At 48.3% G+C, this 5127-nt stretch overlaps 1 long non-coding RNA gene across 1 annotated transcript; it reads right to left on the minus strand.

Moving 5' to 3' along the window:
- Positions 1 to 852: 852 nt before the first annotated feature.
- Positions 853 to 4715, minus strand: LOC129861170 (uncharacterized). Its single transcript, XR_008760515.1, has 3 exons — positions 4455 to 4715; positions 1449 to 1600; positions 853 to 1313 (listed from the first exon to the last, which is right to left on the minus strand). It is a non-coding gene; the product is annotated as an uncharacterized LOC129861170 (long non-coding RNA).
- Between the last annotated feature and the right edge of the window lie 412 nt (positions 4716 to 5127).

Genomic DNA, 5127 nt, shown 5'->3' on the forward strand with positions numbered 1-5127 from the left:
ACCCAAAGTACTTGTTACATTTTGAATGCTTAGCAGGACAGGAAAATTGTGTAATTCACACACTTATCAAGAGAACATCCCTGGTCATCCCTACTGCCTGTGATCTGGCAGACTCAATAAACACAAATGCTTTGTTTGTAAATTATGTAGCCCCTGGCTATCCGTAAATGAAAAAAACAAGAAAATTGTGTCGTCTGGTTTGCTTAATATAAGGAATTAAAATTATTTATACTTTTACTTTTGATACTTAAGTATATTTAAAACCAAATACTTTTATACTTTTCTCAAGTAGTATTTTACTGGGTGACTTTCAGTTTTACTTGAGTCATTTTCTTTTACTCAAGTATGGGAAATGCAGCTTTCCCCCTACATGAGAACATCATGCACCCTTATGCAGGTATGTTGATAATAGAATGTTGGAATCAATTTCACTCTGTCTGTTTCTAATTTCCCCTGTTACTGCATACTGTACATGTGTGCACCTCTATACCAGAAGTGCCATTTTATCAAGGCTTTTGGAATATGGCTCCTGGAAAATGGTATGGTGTTTTTTTTGTTTACCAAATATATATGTGGCATATATTCTTGTTACCTCTTATTCACAGCTGTCCATGTCAATAAACCTGGGCTTACCTGGAACTACCACCACTCTCATTGTCAGAGAGTCAGAGAATGCATTCGGCATCATGGCTGCAAGGATGAGGATTCTTGGACGCACAGACTCTTGTTAATAAAATTAAACCTGATTCTGGGACGTCTCAGTGTGCAGTAATGTAGATTAGATTGATCTACAACACAAGGAGAAGAAAACCTGTAAGTATGTATCACACAGCTCTTCTGTACATTGTCAGCACTTAATTGTCATACAGAATGCATTGAAACACCTCAAATATATGCCAACAGAGCTTTTCAGCACATTAATAAACCTTTATTCTTGATTCTGAAAGTAAACCACAATACAAAAGCAATTGCCGAGAACAGACTTGTAAACAAGCGTCTATGGAATAAAATGTGTCAGTGTAGTTACAAATGCTTCTGAATATAAATATTTTGGAACAATAGTAAAACAGTGTCTGTTATGAACAGACATGTAGATAACAAAAGTGTCTATGGAATAAAATGAAAGTGTCTAGTGTCTGACTCCTGAGATGTCTGCACAATAACAGAACATGTTGTTCATTTCACTGTGGTCCCAGTCATTTGGTCCATGTCCTCTTCTTGAAGTCATGCACAAACTCATTGAGTTGGTGATCGAATTCCTCCCGGAGTTTTGGCGAGAGTTCATCCTGAAATCAGCAATAGGTGCCAGGACCCTGTGGAGAGGATGAGAAGAGGTATGAAATTAGGAGTCTCTGGAGAGCAGTGTGTATGGTGAGGAGAGGAGGAAAAAGGACAACAGAAGAGAGGGAGGGGATCAGAGTATAAAGTCTGAAATAACTTTTATTTACCTCTGGGACAGGCTGGTGACTTGGTGCATGACGTTCTCCAGAGATATGTCTTCAATCATTTGCAATGCCTTTGCGAGTGATGTGTCAAGGAATGAGTCTGCAGCTCTTTAATAACCCCTTCTTCTCACACCCCTGCTACTACTGCTGCTGCTCTGTGGAATTGAGCCCTAAACACATTGTAACCATCCATAGCAACCTCAGAATCAAGGGTTTTATCAGTTAACCAGATTTCAGATACAATAAAAATATCAGGGTCTGCCTGAGAGACCCAGATCTTGACATGATCCATTTAAGGTAATAAACTATTGTCACGATCGTCATAAGGAGTGGACCAAAATGCAGCGTGGTATGTTTCCATCCTTTTTATTAGGAAGAGAAAACTCAAATAACAAAAACAATAAAGTGAACAAACGAAACGTGAAGCTCAGAGTAGTACTAACAGGCAACCATACCTAGACAAGATCCCACAAAGCACAAAGGGGAAATGGCTGCCTAAATATGATCCCCAATCAGAGACAACGATAAACAGCTGCCTCTGATTGGAAATCATACCAGGCCAACATAGATATATAATTACCTAGATGACCCACCCTAGTCACACACCGACCTAACCAACATAGAGAATAACAGGCTCTCTATGGTCAGGGCGTGACAGTACCCCCCCCCCCCCCCCCCAAAGGTGCGGACTCCGACCTCAAAACCTGACTCAATAGGGGAGGGTCCGGGGGGTCATCTACCATCGGGGGCTCCGGACCGTGGATCGTCGCGGGGGCTCCGGACCGTGGATCGTCGCCGGAGGAACCGGACCGTGGGTCGTCGCTGGAGGCTCTGGACTGTAGATCGTCGCTGGGGACTCCGGACCGTGGATCGTCGCCGGAGGAACCCGAACGTGGATCGTCGCCGGAGGCACCGGACCGTGGATCGTCGCCGGAGGAACCGGACTGGGTACCCTCGCAGGAGGCTCTGAACCGCAGACCGTCTCAGGAGGTTCCGGACAGCGGACCGTCTCAGGAGGTTCCGGACAGCGGACCGTCTCAGGAGGTTCCGGACAGCGGACCGTCTCAGGAGGTTCCGGACAGCGGACCGTCTCAGGAGGTTCCGGACAGCGGACCGTCTCAGGAGGTTCCGGACAGCGGACCGTCTCAGGAGGTTCCGGACAGCGGACCGTCTCAGGAGGTTCCGGACAGCGGACCGTCTCAGGAGGTTCCGGACAGCGGACCGTCTCAGGAGGTTCCGGACTGTGGACCGTCTCAGGAGGTTCCGGACTGTGAAACGTTGCCGGAAGCTCTGGACTGGGAACTGTCGCCGGAAGCTCTGGACTGGGAACTGTCGCCGGAAGCTCTGGACTGGGAAATGTCGCCGGAAGCTCTGGACTGGGAACTGTCGCCGGAAGCTCTGGACTGGGACCTGTCGCCGGAAGCTCTGGACTTGGAACTGTCGCCGGAAGCTCTGGACTTGGAACTGTCACCAGAAGCTCTGTGCGCGGGGCCGGCACTGGTGGTACCAGGCTGGTGACACGCACCTCAGGACGAGCGCGAGGAGCAGACACAGGACGTACTGGACTGTGGAGGCTCACTGGAGGCCTGATGCGTGGGACCGGTATTGGTGGCACCGGGCTGATGACACGCACCTCAGAGCGAGTGCGGGGAGGAGGCACAGGACGTACTGGACTGTGGAGGCGCACTGGAGGCCTGATGCGTGGGACCGGTACAGGTGGCACCGGGCTGTTGACACGCACCTCAGGGCGAGTGCGGGGAGCAGGCACAGGACGTACTGGACTGTGGAGGCGCACTGGGGGCCTGATGCGTGGGACCGGTACAGGTGGCACCGGGCTGATGACACGCACCTCAGGGCGAGTGCGGGGAGGAGGCACAGGATGTACTGGACTGTGGAGGCGCACTGGAGGCCTAATGTGTGGGACTGGTACAGGTGGTCCCGGGCTGATGACACGCACCTCAGGACGAGTGCGGGGAGGAGGCACAGGACGTACTAGACTGTGGAGGCGCACTGGAGGTCTAGAGCGTAGAGCTGGCACAACCCGTTCTGGCTGGATGCTCACTTTAGCCCGGCAAGTGCGGGGCGCTGGCACAGGACGCACTGGGCTGTGAAGGCGCACTGGCGACACAGTGCGTAGAGCCGGCACAGGATATCGTGGACCGAGGAGGCGTACTGGAGACCAGGAGCGCTGAGCCGGCACGCACGGCAAGTGCGAGGAGCTGGCACAGAACGCACCGGGCTGTGGATGCGCACTGGAGACCATTGCGTATCTCCGCAAAACATGGTGCCTGACTGGTCCCACGCTCCTCACGGCGACTGTCTTGCTCCAGACACCAAACCATCCACTCTACCTCATCACTCCCCTCAACTATCTCACAATACTCCTCGCTCAGTCTATCCCAATATTCCTCTTCGCTCTCAGACTCGCCCCTCGGCTTCGCCGACCAACCCGTGTGCCTCCCCCCAAAAAAGACAATAAAGCGAACAAACGAAACGTGAAGCTTAGAGTAGTGCTCACAGGCAACTATACCTAGACAAGATCCCACAAAGAACAAAGGGGAAATGGCTGCCTAAATATGATCCCCAATCAGAGACAACGATAAACAGCTGCCTCTGATTGGAAATCATATCAGGCCAACATAGATATATAATTACCTAGATGACCAACCCTAGTCACACACCGGCCTAACCAACATAGAGAATAACAGGCTATCTATGGTCAGGGCGTGACAACTATGAATATTAAGTTGTAAAAATGTCAAACCTTTTCTGCATTTAAAATCACACGGAGTTTCAATACAAGTCAGATTACTTTGAGATTTCAGAACAACAGGAGACTCATTGGATTATTGGATTATGAAATTAAACAGAGTAGGAATAGCAGTAACATTTCTCCGGTCAGCACCATTAGGCATGTCACCACTTTCAGACACAACATGTGGAACTCTCACAGTGACCAAAGAGGAGAGGGTAAAACTTTCTTACATGTAATGCTAGTATTGTCCTTACATCAATTTAGTTGACCAATAACCTTTCCAGTGTTTGATGACAACAGGCGGGAGCCATTTTCACCCAGGTGAATTCCATCTTCCACAAAGTAGCCAGGCCTATTCCAGAAGGAGTCAAAATTGTCGAGGAAGGACATGCCCAAGTCATTGGTCAGACGCATTAACCACTGGTGAAGAGACCAAAGATGGGTAAAACACTCAGTTCCACAACGGCGAGACAATTATATGTCCTGCTAATTTCTGAGCATTCTCCAAGAGTTGTGAGAAATTGTCTCTTAGCTTTACAGATTTCACACACATAATATCATTAGATCCCATATGCACCACAACTGTTTTCAGAGCAGGATGGTGGGGATGATTTCCAATAAATCCAATACCTTAGCTCCAGGAAAACAAAGTGTACGGGTATTTCTGACTTCCACTGAAATCCGTACACTTTGTTCATAGAGTTCAAGTAACAGACACATCTAAACAACTGTTCAGAAGAGACTGTGTGAATCAAACCTTCATGGTCGAATTGCTGCAAAGAAACCACTACTAAAACGCAAACCATGATATTGAAGTACCCAAAGTCGGTATGCTTTGTTTATTGGTTGTGTGGTGTATTGGCACGGAAACCTTTTGGTGGAAAACTCGTTACATATATTTTATATAAGTATGAATATGGCATAAAA

Source organism: Salvelinus fontinalis, chromosome 8, assembly GCF_029448725.1.
Source record: "Salvelinus fontinalis isolate EN_2023a chromosome 8, ASM2944872v1, whole genome shotgun sequence".
NCBI classification, from domain to species: domain Eukaryota; kingdom Metazoa; phylum Chordata; class Actinopteri; order Salmoniformes; family Salmonidae; genus Salvelinus; species Salvelinus fontinalis.